The following is a 12,404-nucleotide window of genomic DNA, read 5'->3' on the forward strand; positions in this document are numbered from 1 at the left end:
GGCCATGGAACACTATGCAAGTGACACACAGTTCAGTAAATTCACTCCTAGGGCTTAGGTTACTATAGATTTGCACACAAGTCTTCTCTCTCCATTGCAACCCTTGCCACTTCTCAGGGACCAGTTGGATCTACTAGAATTTCCTTGTCTGGTGGTTCACAGCTTTGACCAAGGTTTGCCAAAGACACCTGCAACAAAGGCCTCCTTCAAGCTAATCCACAATCACCCTTCCAGGGGGATAAAGGTGATTTATGGATTCATGACACTGAGTCATAAATCTACCAGCAATCTGCTGCAGTTGGGAACAGTAGCTTTCTGGCCCTTGGCAAGCCTGCAGGTACTTGTGAGTCATCTGGCACAGGTGCATTTCCATTGATAGAGCTGGATATGGGTCCTGAAAGGTTAGGTGTAGAGAGAACCTCATTTCAAATGCCCTGGGGGCAGTCCTTGGCTTCCTAGAATAGGTAATACCACTGCCTGGATTTTGAGTGCAGTTGTATACTGATGAATTGGGAGTATGAGGTATGGTGAGGAAGGTGTGGCAAGATTGACACACATGCATTTAAGTGTGTGTGTGTGTGCATGTGTGTGTGTGTCCAGAATAGCCCATGTTGTGTTCCTTAGAGCAGTGTCCCAGAGTTGTGCAACATGGTAGCCCTGCACATGTTTATAGCAAGTTCACAGGAAAACAGGCCAGACCACACACTCCGGGCCAGGGCAGTCTGTCCCCTCATGATGCAAGGCTGAGCATCTCATCTCCCACCAAGCCCATCAAACCTGTAATTGCCCAGTTGGCTGGTGATGTCTTTCCACGGGGTCTGACCAGGCTTCCCAGACTTCAGATATACACTGGTGTCAAGAGTGTGAGTTGGCAGAGAGAAGCATTCCAGTTCTTCAGTCCAGGCTCTTCGATCAGGCTCAAATCAGCGTGCTGGGTACAGAATGGGCCTCCTGGATCATTCCTCAGCATACAGGGCTCCACCTGCACCCGCAGATTTCTGAAGGGAGTAGGGGGTGAGAGTTCCACTCTCTGCTGTCCAGAGAGGACTGAGCCCAGAAGAAACAGGCTGCTGATCCAATACTTCCCAGAGAGGGACAGAAAGTGGCCAAGGCAGCCCCTCTCCGGTGGGCCATTCCCTATTCTGGGAAGCACTGCGAGATACCTTTGAAGGTCCCCCAGCTGTGAGTCTCCTGTCTGCCTCATCTGAGAGTAATTGTTACCTTCCTGCAATCTGTAGCACCAACCCCACTGAAGTACCCCAGAGACCAGAGCTGTGTGATCCTGGACTCCGTGGGGCCAGTGAGGGCTGGGTGAAAGGCAGGTGCCCTGCTTCTTGGCTTAATGCAAAGTCAACAGGTTTGAGCACTGCCTCATCCAAGCAAGCACGAAGCTATTCCTGCCAGAGTGCGTGGATTCTTCCTGCAGGTGCAGGTCATTCATGCTCCAGGGAGCTCTGGGCCCTAGCCTCCACACTGCATTCCTGGGCAGACAGAGGAAGCACCTGATGGATATCTGCCCTGCCTCATCTCTCTTCCCATCAGGGTCCAGCCCCGGTACTGGAATGACGACAGAGTTCCTTCCAGATCAAACTCTGGTCCGAGGAGCAACAGATTGAAAAGACATGAAATGGGGCAGCTGCCTTTGTGCTCCCCAGTGAGAGGCCCTAATGCCAACAGGCAGCCTGCAAAGTAGAGAGGAGCTGCCCTGGGCCCCACAGCTGCCATGTCCAGGGCAGAGTACACAGTGACGAGGTTCCCAGGGCCACTGCTGGGCTCCTGCCCCGACTGCAAAGGCCTGGGGAAACCCAAGAAAATGTCTTCAGTTTAACCAAGAGCTCTGAGTTTCCCACATACATGCTGCAGGACCCTGGAGTCACCCCATTTGGGAGCATCAGTTCCTCCACATGTCCAGTTTCCTTGTCTGGCATTTCCCAAGGGGAACTCCACAAAACACCAATAGATGTGCCATGTAAAAAAGGTGGTGTGGTCAAACACATTTGGAAAATTTGAGGTTAAATAAAACAAAATGATTGTTTTCTGAGCAGAATATCTCAGTGCCTTTATTTAACATGCAAATATGCATCTCAAAAATCCAAGAGGAGGCCGGCACCGTAACACACACCTGTAATCCCAGCAGTTCGGGAGGCTGAGGCAGGAGGATCTGACGCCAGGAGTTTGAGACCAGCCTGAGCACTACAAGGAGACCCCATCTCTACAAAAAAAATTAAATTAGCTGGGTGTGGTAGCAGGCACCTATGGTCCTGGCTACTCAAGAGGCTGAGGTGGGAGGATTGTTTGAGCCCAGGAGATTGAGGCTGCAGTGAGCTATGATTGCATCACTGCATCCCAGCCTGGGCAACAGAGTGGACTCTGTCTAAAAAATAAATAAGGCCAGGCATGGTGGCTCATGCCTGTAATTCCAGCACTTTGGGAGGCCGAGGCGGGCGGATCATGAGGTCAGAGGTTCAAGACCAGCCTGATCAACATGGTGAAACCCCGTCTCTACTAAAAATACAGAAAAATTAGCCGGGGTGGGGTGGTGGCACCTGCCTGTAATCCCAGCTACTCGGGAGACTGAGGCAGAAGAATTGCTTGAACCTGGGAGGCAGGGGTTGTGGTGAGCCAAGATGGCGCCACTGCACTCCAACCTGGGCAACAAGAGCAAAACTCCGTCTCAAAAATAAATTAAAAAATAAATAAATAAATAAATCCAAGAGGAGGACAGAGTGGACTATTTGCCAGATGAAATCTAACTTTTTCTCATAGACTATCACAAGACTGGGGTTTATCGGAATCCTTGGGCGGCCTTCCTCTATACCTAATGCTGACGTCCCCTCCCACTGCCCAAGGAGCCTAGTGAGCTGGGAGAGGCGAGCTGAGGCACAGGACCCTAGAACTGCACTGCCCAGTTCGGCAGCGCCACCAGCCACGAGTGGCTACTTACATATAAATTAACTGCAATTCAATTAAATGTAAAGTGCAGCTCCTCAGGCACACCAGCCCCACTGTCAGCGCTCAATGGCCACATGTGGCTAGTGGCTGCTGTACTGACAACACAGAGAACATTTCCGTCACTGCAGAAAGTTCTGGAGGAATGGCGCTCATCTAGCTTCTAGAGAGAGTGGGAGACAAGCCCAGAGACATAGAAAAATTCTGGGAAATAGCCAAACCAGCTTGACCCTCCTGCTCTCGGTCTCAGAATCTGAGAACCAAGCTCCCTTGAGCCGACGAGCCATGGGTGCCAGCCACCAAGTCAGACTCTACCCAGTGCACCAGAGGAGTTTCACTGAAACTGCAAGGAGGTGCCGGTTGCTTTCCTCAGGGCCTGGGATTGTGCGGGGCAGCCCCTGACTCCCAGGCCTATTCCCTCCTAGGGGCTTCCTCCTCAGCCTCTCCCCAGCCCCGCTGACACTGCACAGTGAGTCGTGGAAGAGGGAAGGGAGGGGCTGCACTCCTCTCTCCAGTGCTCCTCAGAGGAGTCCCAGTCCCAGAGTGCCCTCACCCTCCCTGCCAGGTGACAAGGCATCTAAAAGTTCCCTCTGCCCCCAGCCAGGGCCTGGGCCCACAGCTTGACTGAGCAGCCCCGCTGCAGGATTTGGGGCAGCTTCCAGGAGCTGTCTCTGCCAGGATTCTCGGCATTATCCAATCCCAGTCTTGGGGGAGAGGGCTGTGGGCCACCCAGTCTCCCCTTTATGCAGACAACTAAGGATGCTTTGCTCCCACACCCCTGCCTTCCTCCGGGCAGATGCCACAGGCCTCCTTCCTTTCTACGCTTATCTATATTTTCTCTTCTCTTCTTCTTCTTTTTTTTTTTTGAAACAGGGTCTCACTTTGTCACCCAGGCTGGAGTGCAGTGAGTGGTGTGATCAACCTTCACCTCCTGGGCTCAAGCTATCCTCCCATCTCAGCCTCTCAAGTAGCCGGGCTTACAGGCGAGCGCCACCACACCTGGCTGGTTTTTGTATTTTATGTAGAGAGACGGTTTTGCCATGTTGCCCAGGCTGGTTTTGAACTCCTGAGTTCAATCCGCCTACCTCAGCCTCCTAAAGTGCTGGGATTACAGGCATATGCCACCGCACCAGCCCCACCTCTAGCTGGACAGTTATGGGCTCTCCAGCAGGCAAACTGAGGCCTAGCTAAAGGGCCTGCAGCCCCCTCTGGGGAAGCCGTGGATTTCCTGGAACTCAGCCCCTGGCTAGAGACCTGTGGTCCCAGCGCACATCCCCACCAGCGTCTCCAGTGTTGCCTCTTGCAAAGCACATGCCTGTCTCATAAAAAGATACCAGTGCTAGCGCTGTCAGGACCCTTCACATCGCTGCAATTAATGAACCCCCCAGTCTCAAACATCCTGTTTGCAACATTTTGATAATGTCATCCCGTTTTCTTTTGGAAGGAAACCCAGGTTGGATTGATTAACAAATACAATCATTATTTAACCTCAGAACTTGGTTTTGAAATTAATTTACAATAAAAGAAAAAGTCCTCACTAAATAATCTCTCTAATTACATGTTAAGGGCTCAGAATGGAAAACATTCAGGAACACAAAAGACCCAACCAAGCTCATTAGCTCTGTTTGCCTCTAACTTATCTCTATGGCAACTCACAGAGGGTCCAGGGAAAAAAGGCTTTTAAAATCAGATCATCAAGAACTTCATCCAGAACAGCCACAACACAAAACGCTTTCAGAAAGCCTTCAGTTGATGAAATGGTGAGGGTATGTTTCCTGATCACAGATGGGCACAGGCATAGGGAAGCCTCTTCCTGGAAACCTCTTCCTGGAAGCCGTCGGCCACCTTGGTTCACCCTGCAGAGGTCTTTCCAATGGCTGGAAGGTGCTTGGTCCTGTAGCCCACACCCACAGTGGAGGGGCTGCTGGTGAAGGTGGTGGAAATGCTACTCTGAGCATGGCGGAGAGAATAGGAGAGTGTGTATGTTCCCAAACTGAGGACCACAGACATAGAAGGAGCCAGACGTCTATTCCTACAACTGCAGCTCAGGGTTCTGAAGGTTTTTCCACTGAGACTCTCACAGGACAAGTCTTGCCAACACAAGGATTCCTTTCTTTCTTTCTTTAGACGGGGTTTCACCATGTTGGCCAGGATGGTCTCGATCTCTTGACCTCGTGATCTGCCCGCCTCGGCCTCCCAAAGTGCTGGGATTACAGGCATGAGCCACCATGCCCGACCTGCCTTCCTTCCATCCTTTCTTCCTTCCTTTCTTCCTTTCTCTTTCTCTTCCTTTCCTTTCCTTTCCTTTCTTTTTTGAGATGCAGTTTTGCTCTAGCTGGAGTGCAGTGGCAAGATCTCGGTTCACTGCAATCAAGAGATTCTCCAGCCTCAGCCTCCCATGTAGCTGAGATTACAGGCACCTGCCACCAAGTCCGGCTAATTTGTGTATTTTTAAGTAGAGATGGGGTTTTACCATATTGCCCAGGCTGGTCTTAAACTCCTGACCTCAGGTGATCTGCCAGCCTCGGCCTCCCAAAGTGCTGGGATTACAAGCATGAGCTACCATGCCTGCTTTTTTTTTTTTTTTTTTAAAGACAAAGTCTTGCTCTGTCACCCAGGCTGCAGTGCAGTAGCACGATCTCAGCTCACTGCAACCTCTGTTGCTTCTCAGGTTCAAGCAATTCTCCTGCCTCAGCCTCCAGAGTAGCTGGGATTATAGGCACCCACCACCACGCCCAGCTAATTTTTGTATTTTTGGTAGAGACAGGGTTTCACCATATTGGCCAGGCTGCTCTCGAACTCCTGACCACAGGTGATTCGCCTGCCTTGGCCTCCCAAAGTGCTGGGATTACAGGGGTAAGTCACCACGCCCAGCCAAGGATTCCTTTCTTTCAGACCAATGCTCTGCTAACCTCAGATAATGCTCCCCTCTCAACCTCCTGGACAGGTGGTGGTGTCCAGGTGGCCCTGACCACCAGCTCCATCTTTGTAACATGAAGACCTTTGGCCCCAGGCCCCTGAGGCCTTCTGCATGAGCTAGGCCTGATCTTTTCCTGTCTGCAGCCTGCCCAAGTAGGGGGCGAAGGCCATGGTGACCAGGGCCTACCCAGCTCCTACTCTCACCCTGAGGGGCTCTCCCAGAGCGCTGAGTCACTTTTGGAGAAGCAAAGTGCAAAGGGGCCAAATTCTAGTCCACAATGGGTAGGAAGACAAATCAGCTCAGCTGCACCAGATCCAAAGTCATGCTTCTGGTGACTGTACCTGTTCAGGAGCAGCGAGCAAGCCAGGCTGAACTCCAAGCTCCGATCCTGAAGAAGCGATGAGCAGGGAGATCAGGCGCCGCTGGGGCTGCACAAGTAACGAACTCTGACACAGAGGAGAAACGGAGACTTCTAGAGAGGCACTGTAGGAGAAGAGGAAGACAGGCAGCGAGGTGGACAGGCAGGAAAGGCGGAACTCATTGAAACTTACCAGCTCACAGCCTGTGTGCTTCAGGTTGAGCACAGCTTCTCAGAAGTGGGGCTTTGGGTGGACTGTGATTTGGGCCGCCAAAAACAGCCAGCGTCTGGTTGGGTCTGGCTTGGGGACGGTGGCTCTAGCTTACCCTCTGTCACTGCAGAATTGTCCCTCAATGGGACCAGCGCTTTACATTCCCAGAAAGCCCCCTTGCTTCTCAGGGCCCTAAAGGTGCCATCTGGGGATGCCAGAGGAGGCTGGAGCCCATGGGGTCCCTCTCACCCCCTTCCTTCCACTTCTTCCTCTGGCTCATGCTCTTCATCTGACCAGCCTGGCAGTCTGGCACGGCTGCAAGGGTCAGAGCGCCACATGTGGGGAGTCATGGTGAGCATGCCACACCGTCTCCCGGAGGCAGCCTTTCTCGCCTTTCTCAACCACTGTCTTTTTTTTTTTTTTAATTTTCTGAGACAGGGTCTTGCTTTGTAACCCAGACTGGAGTGAAGTTGGTGCAATCACAACTCACGGTAGCTTTGACCTCTTTGGCTTAAGCAATCCTCCCAGCTCAACCTCCCAAGTAGCTGGGACTACAGGCACATGCCATCATGCCTGGCTAATTATGTTTTTACTTTTTGTAGAGACAGGGTCTACCTAAGTTGCCCAGGCTGGTTTCAAACTCCTGGGCTCAAGTGATCCTCCCGCCTCGGCCTCCCAGAGTGCTGGGATTATGGGTGTGAGCCACCATGGCCTGGCCCCCCACTACCTTCTTTATCTCCCCAGAATCCATTGTCCAGGCCCAGGGTTGAGGCAGAATGGGAAGGGGTCCATCCCACATTCCACAGACCTCGCTGGTACAGACTGGCCCCTTGGCTGGTGTGGGGTCAATCCAAGCACGCCCCGTGAGCCCAGCCCCACATGGCTGGCCCGGTGCATAGGCACAGGCTGAGAACGCAGAAGCAGCAGGATGCTCTGTATTTGTTCATCCAGTTTGATGCCCCACCTCCTTCTCACAAGGAGTGGAGGCCCATCAGGGAGCACTAAGTGCCAGGAGTATAGACTCTAGCAGTGGCCTGGGCCGGTCTCCAGGAGGAGGAGGGAGTCAGGACTCTCCCTGAAAGCAAGCTGGGGTTACATGTTTTTAGGGCAGAGGAGGCACAAATCAGCCAGAACTACCTCCCTTTCAAATCTTACCCAGCCACTAAGCTTTGAGAGGACCCCCCTCGTTTACATACATTTATATTTTATTTGCATGTGATGCAAAGAATGGAAAATCCCCTCAGTGCTTAGCCCCAAGATCACAGTCTCTAACACTTTGTTCCCACAGCTGCAGCACCCTGTGACAGACAGGGGTCCCGCTTGTCATCTAGATCTGGGCTCCCTGCAGCCAGGGATCCAGCCTGTGGCCTCCTGCCTGGAGGTAGCAGCTCCTGTGAAGCAGGTGACAGCAGCAGACACAGGCCTAGCAAAACAAGGTACTTTCACATGTGACTCACAGCAAGGACCAGAAGCAGAATTACAGTGTGAACACCAGAGCCGGCTGAGTCTCCCTCGGGGAATCCCCTCCAGCTCCCTCTCTGTTTCACTCCTTTAAAAAGCCCTGGCCATGGCCCAGCACTCTAGAACCCTCCAAGAAAGTGCTGTGCCTCCCATCCAGCATGGGCAGGGGCTGGGTCACTCTCAGAGACACCTTGTGTCATCCCTCACTGGGGTCCTCGCCAGCTGTGTATCACAGCTACGTCACTAGCACCGAGGTGGGGCTCCAGCGGGAGTCTCAGAACGCCTGAGCAGCTGCCAGGGCTCAGGTGCAGCCTGGCCCTCCCATTAGGCTCCGTGTTAGCGACTTCATTCCAAGAGACGCCCTTCTAAGAGCCCGGGGAACAAACATGCTGGCCACCAGGCCTGCTTCGGAGTCCGGGAGAGAACGCGGTCGCAGCTCCCTGGTGACTGACTGGACCGAGACCACGTGCCCATCCTATACTATTCAGCGGCAGAGGCTGTGACGGGAGTCACGGGAGAGGGGTTTCCTTTTGAGGGTCCCGGTGTCCAAACATCACCCTGGTTACTTCCTATTCCTGCTGTTCAGAGGCACTGCCTCTTCCAAATCTAGCCACAAGGGGGCGTCCGTGAGCAGCCCCCTCCGCCCTGGGGAGGCTCCAGGCCTTTCCTGGGCTGAGATGGGAGGAAGCTGTGGACCGGGCCACCGGGTCACGCGGGGCCAGGACAGTGAGTGCACTGATGGTTTGTGAATGGAGCAGACTCCCCAGCCCCACCCTACCCCACATTCCAAAGTTTTTATTTCCACCTGTATTTCTAAAATAACATTAAATATATATTTTTTTAATTACAAAAGCAACTCATGGTCAATACATTACATGGGTGCTCTGGGTTTCTGGTTTGTTTTACTTTGCTGTATGTTTCAAGATTTCCTGAGCTTGGGCTATGGGGCAGAGTTTCCCCTGGGTGCATGTCTGGAAGTCCCGGTGTTCTCTTGAGTCTCCCTGAGTTCTCTGCAAGTTGTCGGAGTCTCTTTCTTTGGTGCTCAAGGGAAGGTGGGACAGGAAGAAGCAAAACCCAGCCTCTGCTCCCAAGGCCTCTGCCCCTCCCACAGGAGGCCTCACCGTCTTCCCTCCCTTCTGAGGGCCAGCTCAGCTCAGAGTCTCTGCTATTCCAGGCACATCATGACCCCACGCCCTGTCCAGATGGTGTCATTATTTTATTTTATTTTTCTTTTTGAGATGGAGTTTTGCTCTTGTTGCCCAGGCTGGAGTGCAAAGGCGTGATCTCAGCTCACCACAAACTCCACTTCCCAAGTTCAAGCAATTCTCCTGCCTCAGCCTCCCAAGTAGCTGGGATTACACGCATGAGCCACCATGCTGGCTAATTTTTTGTATTTTTAGTAGAGATGGGGTTTCACCATGCTGGTCAGGCTGGTGTCAAACTCCTGATCTCAGGTGATTCGCCTGCCTTGTCCTCCCAAAGTGCTGGGATTACAGGTGTGAGCCACCATGCCCAGCATTCTTTTATTTAATTATTTATTTGAGACAGTCTGACTCTGTCACCCAGGCTGGAGTGCAGTGGTGCAATCTCAGCTTAAAGGCAGCCTCCACTTCCTGGGCTCAAGCCATCCTCTCACTTCAGCCTCCTGAGAAGCTGGGACTACAGGTATGTGCCACCACACTTGGCTAATTTTTGTATTTTTTGTAGAGATGGGGTTTCGCCATGTTGCCCAGGCTGGTCTCCAACTCCTGGACTCAAAGTGATCTGCCCACCTCGGCCTCCCAAAGTGCTGGTATTACAAACATGCGCCACTGCGCCAGGTAGCTGTCATTCTTTAACTTCACACCGATTGACACCGTTGGTTCTCTGGGTGCTCTGGCACCTGCCATGGCAAGACAGGCCTCATCCCCCCTGCGCGGGCCTCATAGTTTAGCTCCCCGCCAGCCTTTGAGCTGGTGCTCTGAGTAGTTTGAGACTTTCTGTGGGCGCAAAGGAAAGGCCCAGACAGCATTTCTCACGCTTGGAAATGCAGACACACTATGAGTCTGTCTCAGGTATAAGTCCCAGCAGCCAAAGGGTTTTTAAGTGCTTCCCCCTGCAGAGTTGAATCTCATCCTCAAACATAAAATGAAATGTTTACCAGTGCCGCCACACAAGCGTGAGTAGATCAGACCAGAACACCGCACTATCTTGTAGCAGGAGAAGCCGAGGCAAAAAGCCTTGGGACTTCTGCCCCTCCGCAGTCTGAGGTCCTGGGAGCAGGGCTGAGCAGGAGGCACTAGGAGAGCTACTTGTCGCCTAGGCAGAGGTAGAAAGGCAGGCTCATCTCTGAGGGCCTGGGGCTTCCTCTGCTCCTCAGTTCCCACCTTCTCAGAAGCAGACGCCAGGTATCAGCCCCAAGGCAGATGGGGGGGACCCTCCCAGCCCACCCTGGGCCCTGACCTGGGTCCCAAAATCCACCACAATGGGCAAGTTACGTCACTAGGGCCCAGCCTGCTGCAACTGAGAAAACCCCCGCCTCAACCAAGGGGCTGTGAATTTCAGAAAGGGAGTTTTTGGCCACAGAACTAGTCCCACAATGAATCAGGGATGAGCAGAGGGGCCCCTTGCAAGCCCTTCCCCTCATCCCTCATCTGTCTCTGCCATGTGCCCATTTTCCCAGGGCACTACAGGCCCCAAGAAGGGAGACGCCTTGCTCACAGTCAGCGGGTGCAGTGGTGCCGGCAGTGGCCCACAGCGGGCGGGCAGCCCTGAGGGGGTGGGAATGCAGGAGGGAGGGAGAATGGAGGGACCACCGCACAAAGGGTCTTGCACGTGCAGGGCGTGAGGCATCAAAGCTCTGCATGAACAGGAACAAGAATCCCCAGTTTATAAGGGTGCCGTCTCCCCCAGATGCTGCCCTCCAAGCTAGGTCCACCCCGGGGGCCCCTCAGGCCTGCTGGGGGCAGGGGCAGGGAGACAAGGGATGCAGGAGGTGGTGCTTTTAACCTTCCTCCCCCACCTACCTCCTGCTTCAGCTTTTTCCAAGACCATGGGCCAGGAGGAGAAAGAGCAGAAAAGGAGAGAAGCTCTAAAATTCTAAAAACAAAAGACCAACTTGACCACGATGGGGAAACCCTTCAAGATGTCAGTAATAACAGAGCAGTGAACAAACACTAAAACAGCAGAGCTGACAAGGAAAACCGCAGGGGCCCACCAGTGACCCCAAGGTGAGGGGATATACTTTCACCGCTCACAAAGGAGGCGCTCACTCGGAGGAGCTGCCCGCCACGCCCAATCCAGACAGCTCCGGAGGCTGCAGGCTTGGGGCAGGGGGTCCCAGGCGGTTCTTCGGTGCTGTCTCCTGTAAACGGCATGCTATTCCCCGCAAGTGCCTTGGGACCCATCCAGCCTACCTCCCGAGAGCTCCTGAGAGCATGGCCCTGTCTGGTCCTGGCACCCAGCAGAGGCTGGGAAAGAGCTGGCTTTGTGAATGGATGACCACCAGCAACACTGAGATGCCCCACCTCCACCAGAAGTCCTGCAGCCCCAGGCTCTGTCCCCCTGCTGGCCGATAGCACCACCCCCAGTGACCTCCGAGGAGCTCCTCTGTGTTAAAGGAGGCCAGGGGAGGCCTCCAACAACTTGGGGTTCCTGCTGTTCCCCACTATCCTCACACAAGAAACAGGGCGAGGTCTCTGTAGGCTGCAGAACTAGAGTCAGTTTGGAGCCCCAAAACTTTGGAGCCCAAAAGTTTAAGTTGTATGACCTAGGCGAGTCACTTCTGCTCTCTGAGCCGCAGTTTCCACGTCTGTAAAGTGGGGTTAAAAGACCTACCTCTCTGGGTTGCCGTGAGGATCGGATGAAATAACACACAGGAAGGTGTTCTGTAAACAGTAAAGTGCTGCGCAAGTGTTCCGAGTCATTCTTGGGGCCAAGAGGTATTTCCTGGACATCTGCTCTCTGCCAGGCCCTGGCTCTGCCCAGGGGACCCAGTCATGAGCAAGACCAAGGCAGCCTGTTGGGACAAACCAGGAAATGAGAGTGAGCAGAACACCTAGGCCGCAGGCGCCACCCGATCCCAGGGAGGCTGCACGGGGACCCGGGTCTCCCAACTCCTGTGCCTTGCTCCTGGAGGCCATCTGGGGTGGCCCTGCTCCCTTGGCAGTGCCCTCGCCCAGGCAAACACAGCCAGTCCCTGATCTGGCTTTGGGAACTGCCCACACCAGAAACCCCCTCTTTCTAGGAACCCACGATGGAGCTTGCCCAGCTGGAGGGAACAGGGCTGCAGTTTGTTATCCAAGACACCCAGCAAATTAGTCAGAGGAATCTCTCCCGCCTGAGGGGAAAGGGGCCCTTCTCGGTCCACCCCTCTTCCCTCTGCTGGCTGATCTGCTGTTGGTCAAAAGCGATCCAGTAGATGTTTCTCCTCTGCAGAGAGGCTGCTGGACCTGGAGCAGGCAGAGCTGGTGGCGGAGAGCTCCGGTCCTGCAGACAGACCACCCTGAGTTTCAACCTTCGCTCTG

At 53.7% G+C, this 12,404-nt stretch overlaps 1 long non-coding RNA gene across 1 annotated transcript; it reads right to left on the reverse strand.

Moving 5' to 3' along the window:
- Positions 1–10,626: 10,626 nt before the first annotated feature.
- LOC135270601 (uncharacterized) lies at positions 10,627–11,983 on the reverse strand. The gene is made up of 3 exons (XR_010338746.1): positions 11,716–11,983; positions 10,905–10,977; positions 10,627–10,738 (listed from the first exon to the last, which is right to left on the reverse strand). It is a non-coding gene; the product is annotated as an uncharacterized LOC135270601 (long non-coding RNA).
- Positions 11,984–12,404: the final 421 nt, after the last annotated feature.

Source organism: Aotus nancymaae, unplaced genomic scaffold (assembly GCF_030222135.1).
Source record: "Aotus nancymaae isolate 86718 unplaced genomic scaffold, 86718_ANA_hifiasm-v0.15.2.pri h1tg000064l_1, whole genome shotgun sequence".
NCBI lineage: Eukaryota > Metazoa > Chordata > Mammalia > Primates > Aotidae > Aotus > Aotus nancymaae.